The sequence below is a fragment of the Petaurus breviceps genome, unplaced genomic scaffold, assembly GCF_028583685.1.
Source record: "Petaurus breviceps papuanus isolate PSGF00001 unplaced genomic scaffold, PetGlider_PUasm1.0 90594, whole genome shotgun sequence".
Lineage (NCBI taxonomy): Eukaryota > Metazoa > Chordata > Mammalia > Diprotodontia > Petauridae > Petaurus > Petaurus breviceps.
In genome coordinates, this window is record NW_027187281.1 from 4,234,271 (window position 1) to 4,242,067 (window position 7,797).

At 43.4% G+C, this 7,797-nt stretch overlaps 1 pseudogene; it reads left to right on the forward strand.

Annotated features, from left to right (window-relative positions):
- The first annotated feature begins 560 nt into the window (after positions 1–560).
- LOC138142549 (alpha-enolase-like) lies at positions 561–7,595 on the forward strand (annotated as a pseudogene).
- The last annotated feature ends 202 nt before the right edge of the window (positions 7,596–7,797 follow it).

Genomic DNA, 7,797 nt, shown 5'->3' on the forward strand with positions numbered 1-7,797 from the left:
TATTTACTCCTATTTACTACAAGGGTTCCAGGATAGCAATTGGAAGATGTATTAATCACAGAATTTGAGAACTAGAAGGGATGTTAACTATCTGCTTTAACCCATACAATAAATGAATCATGAATCCCCATTACACTGCATTGATGGGAAGTCCAGCATTCATCGGCAGAAATATATGCATCTAATTACTTGATGTTATATTGTTACGTGATACAATATTGAATTATTAAAATTTCAGTGTGGAAATCCCCACAAATTTATAATAAATTGTTAAATTTAAACAAAATATTTTATATATTTTTGAAATGATGCAAATTTTTTAAAAATTAAAGGGTTAAAGTAGGTAATTTTCCATGAGGGTACTGAGTAATTTTTTTTTTAACAGGGTGGTAAGCTAAATAAATTTGGGAATCTCTGCTCTAGATGAAGTCTGACAAGGGCAGAGTACAGTGGGACTATCACCTCCCTATTCTTGGAAGCTCAGACCTTATTAATGCACCACAAAATCAAATTTTTTTTTTTACATCTCCACTACCAAATAAATGCTTTGGGATCTTTGAGTGCAGTAATTAGTTGAGAAGGGATAAGAATATGGGATTAGAACGTTTCCCAAATGACTCAAGGTTAGCTAACAAGGGATATAGAAGATTTTAGCTATTATTGCAGGTGCTAAGGGACTGTTTGGGCCCAGATGGACACTTATCTATGAAGTTAAAATTGGAGAAACAGAGAGAGACTTTGGCGAGTTTCATGGGTGAAAGCAAATCAAAACAAGATACAATTAAAGCAACATAGATATATGGGGTAGTAGCCTATTAATATATTACCATTTTCCCAGGGACTTCTGCCTCTAAATTGCTTGGCCCTTGAGTTATTTTTTTCAGTAAGGATCAAAGACTTCTGATGGAGATTTTAGAATGTTTTTTCCCCTTGGGATTTACATATGATTCTGTAGCTGAAAGAAAGAATAAACTTCAAATGCACAAAATCCAAATAAGGGGAAAGAGTTTAATTATAAGTCTGACTAATCATAAATATGTATATGCATATATATATACATTTTTCTAGCAGGTGTAAGGTACTGCCCCTTTTATATGTAAACAATTTGACTGATAAAATGCATGAAAAATAAATTTTGTATAAGGAAAAAGAATGAAATCAACTTGTAAAGAAACAGTTTCTCAGATAAAATGTTGAGAAAATGCCAACTTAAGAGAGCTGGATAGATAAATGCTCCTCAGATGAACCTACTAAGAGGGTCTATTTGAAGGGAAAGAAGTGACTGAGATTCAGTGCCCCTCTTGGTGTAGCTAGGTCCCTCGGCCTCTGTTCTCTGAGCCCAGCGGAGGAACCCCCAAACAGAAACTCAACATGTCTATTTACAAGATCCAGGCAAGAGAGATGTTCGACTCTTGTGGAAACCCCACTGTTAAAGTTGATCTCTACACTGAAAAAGGTCAGTTCCGAGCTGCTTTGCCCAGCGATGCTTCTACTGGTATCCATGAAGCCTTGGAGCTCGGAGACAATGATAAGACCCGCTACATGGGGAAAGGTGTCTCAAGAGTGGTTGAGCATATCAACAAAACTATTTCCCTGACCCTGATTACCAAGAAACTGAATGTTATGGAGCAGGAGAAGATTGACAAATTAATGATAGAGATGGATGGCACTGAAAATAAATCTAACTTTGGTGCAAATGCCATATTGGGAGTCTCTGGCTGTTTGTAAGGCCAGAGCTGCTGAGAAAGGTGTCTCCCTGTACTGACATATTGCTGACCTTGCAGGCAATGATGAAGTCATCCTGCCAGTTCCAGCCTTCACCATGATTAATAGTGGCTCCCATGCTGGTAACAAGCTGGCCATGCAAGAGTTTGTGATCCTCCCTATTGGAGCAGCAGACTTTAAGGAGGCCATGGGCATTGGAGCTGAGGTCTACCACAACCTGAAGAGTATGTGTAGGGTACAGAGACCCTACCCCAAATTGACTACTTGGAGACGTCTCAAGGTGAAAGCAAGAAGTTTTATTAAATCTCCCGAGAAGTGGGCAGTCCTGTCACTGAGAAGTCCAGAGAAAGGAGGCTGCCATACAGAAGCCAAAGCTGCGTTTTATAGCCAAAAACCTCGTGAAAACCAGCAACCCTCCCCTTCCTCATGTAATCTTTTGAATTGATTGGTTGTTCTGTTAGCATTCCCTTATTTGGCAGGTGGGTTGGCAAGGGGATTTCCAGAGTTGTATTTTTTTCCCAAGGTCACCTGACTTCTGGCAGCTAGAAACTGAGGCCTAAAGGCTTCTAGTACTTTAGCAAATAGTCCACTTGAGAAACCACATTTCATTCTATGCAATCCCTCCTCTTTATATTACTGTGGTTTCTCATCAAATTCCTTTAACATCCTTTCACTCTCTTTGTCTGCAACATTTTCTCACATTATTCTTCTAATCCATCCATTCCCTCAGGCTTATCCCTTTCAAGAGTGGCTACCGGTTCCCATCCTTGTCTTTTCAGAACCATTAGTGGGACTTCCCCTTCTGTTTTCATTTCTAACTGACTAGCTTGGATACAGTATTCTGCACTATGCCTGTGATCAATTTGATCACACATGGTAAACACACAGGTACTAGTATAACCCCACTAATAGCTATGAGTAGGAACCATAAAGCTTGTCTCCACCAGCGTCCTCCAAACCAGGACCACCAAGACATATTAAAAGGAGATTGCCAGGTCTGCACTGGGACGTGTGCTAGTTTCCGAATGTCCTGAGTAATTTCTTTCACCACAGCCCTGTTGTCATCTATTCTCATGCAACAGTTTGACAAGTTCAATTTTCCTCCTTCCTTGGCTAGGAGATAATCCAATACTAGCCTGTGCTGTAATACAGCTTTCCCGGTTTGGGTGGCTTGGTCGACCAGCAGATCAAGACCTCTGGCCGTCTGATTATTAATAACTTGTACTACTGCCTGGAGCCTAATTATCCTGTTTAGCATGTATATAGGGGTCCTATATCCCCAACTCCCATCTTGGGCCCAGGTTGCTGGCCCATAGGTTTTAATGATTCTCTCAGGTGGCCATGAGTCTCCCTACCCATTAGCGTCTCTAGATTGGGTAATGGAAGTACCTGTACTTCTTTTAGATTGGCTCAAATCATCATACAATGGAATACCTAACTGTCCCTCCATTTGTTCTGGGAGGAAAAAGCTAACCTCTCAGGACCCCCACAAATCCAACAGTCAAGTTGAAGGTGCTGGCTATAGTTTGCATTACAAAGTCTGAAATGTATTTTCCTCCCATGGGGTGCTGGGAACCAGTCTAGGGGAGATCAGTGGGTAGGCTGTCAGCAAAATCCAGAACCAGATTGATACTGCCTCCATGGTCCACTCGGATCACAGAGAGTGATGTTAGGGGTCTGTAGTATTTGGTGTAGAAGGGTTATCCAACAAAAGATTTTATCTAACACCTCAAACAAGACAATTCCAATTATAGATCCCCAAATAAGCATACAATAATCCTTCATGCAACATTCATAAATCCTTTCTTTTTGTCAATCTCAGAGGAATCCTAAGCTCATCTCTTGATTCAGAGTCTATTGTCCATTCATCAGGAGCAGGAACCAGTCCTTTTACCCGAGTATGATGGGTCCAGCCACGTTCTTGAATCCTCACTGCTGTGTCTGAAGCCAGGAGCACTTGAAAGGGTCTGTTCCAGGATGGAGTCAGCTTGTCCTCTTTACAAACTTGGATTAGGATCCAGTCTCCAAGCTGGTACTTGTGCACAACATATCCTAAAGGCAGGGTCTGAACAATGAGTCCTTTTAATTGTAATTCATGTAAATGCTTAGTAAGATTTAACACATATTTTCTAATAGACTGGTCTTTGGTATCAAGTATGGGGTCTATATCTTTTTGTACCCCGCCAGGGTAGGAATATCCTAATCCCAAGTAAAGCTATAAAATTTGTGCCCTAGTCCTAGGCCACATGTTCCACCATCCCATACCTGGGGATTGTGTTTCTAATAAAGTCCTGCCCACTGTTGGGGCAGTAGCCTGTGACAAAGGAAAGGCCTCATTCCATGAGGTCAGATGGTCCACTACAACCAACAGGTATTTAAGGCACCCCACAGGCAGTAACTCGTTAAAGTCCACCTATATGCTCTGGAATGGCCTTAATCCTGGAGGCCTTCCTCTGGCCGGGGTCTGACGCAGGGCAGTCTTGTTAGTCCGACAAACAAGGCAGCTTTCTACCAACTGCCTGGCTAGAGTGTACACTCCAGGAGTGACAAACTTAGTGAGCACAGTATCACGCAGGTTCTGGACATCCCAATGACTACCTTGATGTAAGTAGCATAGAATTTGTCTCATACCTGCTTTGGTCAGTACCTCTCTGCCGTCTGGGAGGAACCAGTGACCTGTATCATCCTCCTGGGCACCCAAATCTTGGGCCTTCAATTTCTCCTCCCTGGTAAAGAATGGAGGAGGTGGACTGGGAGACAGGGCTAGGATTAGAACCAACATTTCTTCAGTAGAATTTCCCTCCACTCCAACTCTCCTAGCTTCCTCATCAGTGATGCAATTGCCCAAGCTTCAAAAGTGTTTCCTTATTGGTGTCCCTTTACATGGACTATAGCTATAGTTTTAAGTGAGATTCTGCAATACCTCAGTTAATAGGGTCATGTGTAGTAATTCCTTCCCCATACTGTTGACCATCCCCCTCTCTTCCCATATTTTACTGAATTTATGTGCCACCCCCCACATGCATATTTTGAATCTGTATAGATCGACCCCTCCTTTCCTTTAAGCAACTTCAATGCTTGGTTCAAGGTATATATCTCACAAGTTTGTGCTGACCAAGTTTTGAAGAGACTGCTGGCCTGACTCAGAGAATTAGTTTCTCCATCAATTATTGCATACCCATTCAATCTTTTCCCATTCACTCTTCTATAAACCAACTTCCTATCTGTAAGGGAGACTCCTACAGGTCTTTAGGTTCCAAATCTGTCAATTCCCTTTTCTCTGGGGACAATCCCTAGCCAGGTGCCTTGTCTTCCCGCAAATCCAGCAGGTAAGTGGGCCGGGGCCCCTATTTCTTTGCCCTATAGCGGACCCCTTTCTACTTCGATGAACTCCCCAATTCAGTCCCCTAGAGCTCCATTCTTCGCCACACCCTGGTACTGCGGTGAAGCTCGTCTCTTGTATGGTTTGAATTAACATCCTGATCCTCTGATGTTCTTTCCTGTCTCCCTTCCTCAGTTTCCCTGTCCTTATTTCTTTTCACATATACCTTGGTGGCCTCCTCTAACAGCTCCCCCAAGGGTCTGCAATTCCATTTCTCTAATTTTTGCAACTTCTTACTAATGTCTGACCACGAGTTAGATACAAAATATAGTTTCAAAATGCTTTCAGTTTCAGGTTCATCTACCCAGAGTACTTTCGAATTCCCTCTTTTAATCTCTCTAGAAACTGAGAGGGGGACTTCCTTCTTCTGCATGATTCTCAATGCCTTATTAATATATCTATATCTATCTATCTATCTATCTATCTGTCTATTTGTTGAGAACAGATTCTAATCCATAGAATTATTACTTTTCTGGAATTCTACAGGAACATTTAGCAAATTAGTCCCATAGACAAATGTTGATTATCTCCTATTCAGTCTGAGAGGAAAGTTACTCTTTTCCACACCCGACACCTGGCCAGGATCTCAGGGTGTAAAGAGAAGGGAAATCTCCTCACACTATTAATGGAGCTGGTAGAATATTTTCTCTCCTTTCCATTTACTATCTCTGGACACTATCAGGACATACACTTAACACAGGAAAACAGAGACATACACCTCACATAGAAACACACAGAACCGGTATTCAAAATTAATATACTTTGGTAATTTTAAGCCAATCCTACACTTTATTCCCGTGGGGGTAAAAAAAAGTACCTTTTACTTTTGCTCCTGAGTTTGGGGTTTGGACTGCTCATTCCCCATAATCTAACAAGAGTTTTCTATCAAATACCTCAAGGTGTCTTGAATACGCCCCAGCAGGGGTCACCCACCTACCATCAGTCACCCATGCTCAGAGAGCCCTTCCCTTGGAGTATGCAGTCCACTCCTTAATTTAGCATGAGAGGCTCTCCTCTCAGGTCTCTATACCCAGCCAACAGACCCCCAGACGACTCCCACTGAGTACTTAACGGGCTATGCCGCATAGGTTTCCTGACTGGTTCCACTGTTCAATCTCAATTTGGAGCTTCAAATCCTTTGTTTTTACTTTCTCTTTCACCTAGTTTCTCTACTTTGGGTACTTTACTCTTTGGAGGAAGGGAGATGCCTATTCCAGAGACGTTGGACCAAGGGGCTACATGGGCTCCTGCCTTGGAGCAATTGAGTGGTAATTCCTCCACTGAGTCATGTGACCCCAGGTGAGTCCCCAAAACTGTGTAGGGTACAGAGACCCTACCCCAAATTGACTACTTGGAGATGTCTCAAGGTGAAAGCAGGACATTTTATTGAATCTCCTGAGAAGTGGGCGGTCTTGTCACTGGGAAGTCCAGAGAGAGGAGGCCGCCATACAGAAGCCAAAGCTGGGTTATATAGCCAAAAATCATGTGAAAACTGCAACCCTCCCCTTCCTCATGTAATCTTTTCAATTGATTGGTTGTTCTGTTAGCTTTCCCTTATTTGGCAGGTGGGGTGACAAGGGGATTTCCAGAGTTTCGTTTTTCCCAAAGTCACCTGACTTCTGGTAGCCAGAAACTGAGGCCTAAAGGCTTCTAGTACTTTAGCAAATAGTCCACTTGAGAAACCACATTTCGTTCTACACAAGTGTGATTAAGCAGAAATATGGACAGGACGCCAACGTGGGGGATGAGGGCAGCTTTGCTCTGAACATCCTGGAGAATAGAGGAGCTCTGGACCTGCTAAAGAATGCTATTAGTAAGGCCGGCTATGCTGATAAGGTCATAATTGGCATGGACGTTGCTGCCTCAGAATTCTTCTGATCTAGGAAATACGACTTGGACTTCAAGTCTCCTGATGATCCCATCAGATACATCACCCCTTCTGAGCTTGGAGACCTCTACAAGAGCTTCATCAAGGACTATCCAGTGGTTTCTATTGAAGATCCTTTTGATCAGGATGATTGGGAAGCTTGGAAGAACCTCACTGCTACTGCAGGCATCCAGGTGGTAGGGGATGACCTCACAGTGACCAATCCCAAGCTCATTGAAAAGGCTGTGAATGAGAAAGCCTGCAACTACCTCCTACTCAAAGTGAACCAGATTGGCTCTGTGACTGAATCTCTCCCGGCATGCAAGCTGGCCCAGTCCAATGGGTTAGGATTAATGGTTTCCCATCATTCTGGGGAGACTGAAGATACCTTCATTGCAGACCTGGTGGTGGGTCTGCACTGGGCAGATCAAGACTGGTGCCCCCTGCCGATCTGAGCATCTGGCCAAGTATAACCAGCTTCTCAGAATTGAGGAAGAGCTGGGCAGCAAGGCTAAATATGCTGGACGGAACTTCAGAAACCCTCAGGCCAAGCAAGCTCTGTGGCCAGGAAGCCCAAGAGCTCACAGGTGCCAGGCACCTCTGTAGAAGTCGGCTCCTGTCCTAAGACAGGGCAGCACGAGTACTAGATCAGTTTTGTTTTGGGGTCAGGGGCCTCTGCTACTTAACTTCCCTTTCCTCTCCGCCTTTCTCACTGCTTCCTTAGAACTGTCTTACACCAGAGACTTCTTGATCATCTGGCTCTCTGTTGGCAGACCCTTGTCATCCTGTGACTGGGATAGAGTGACCTGTTCTCACCCCCAAC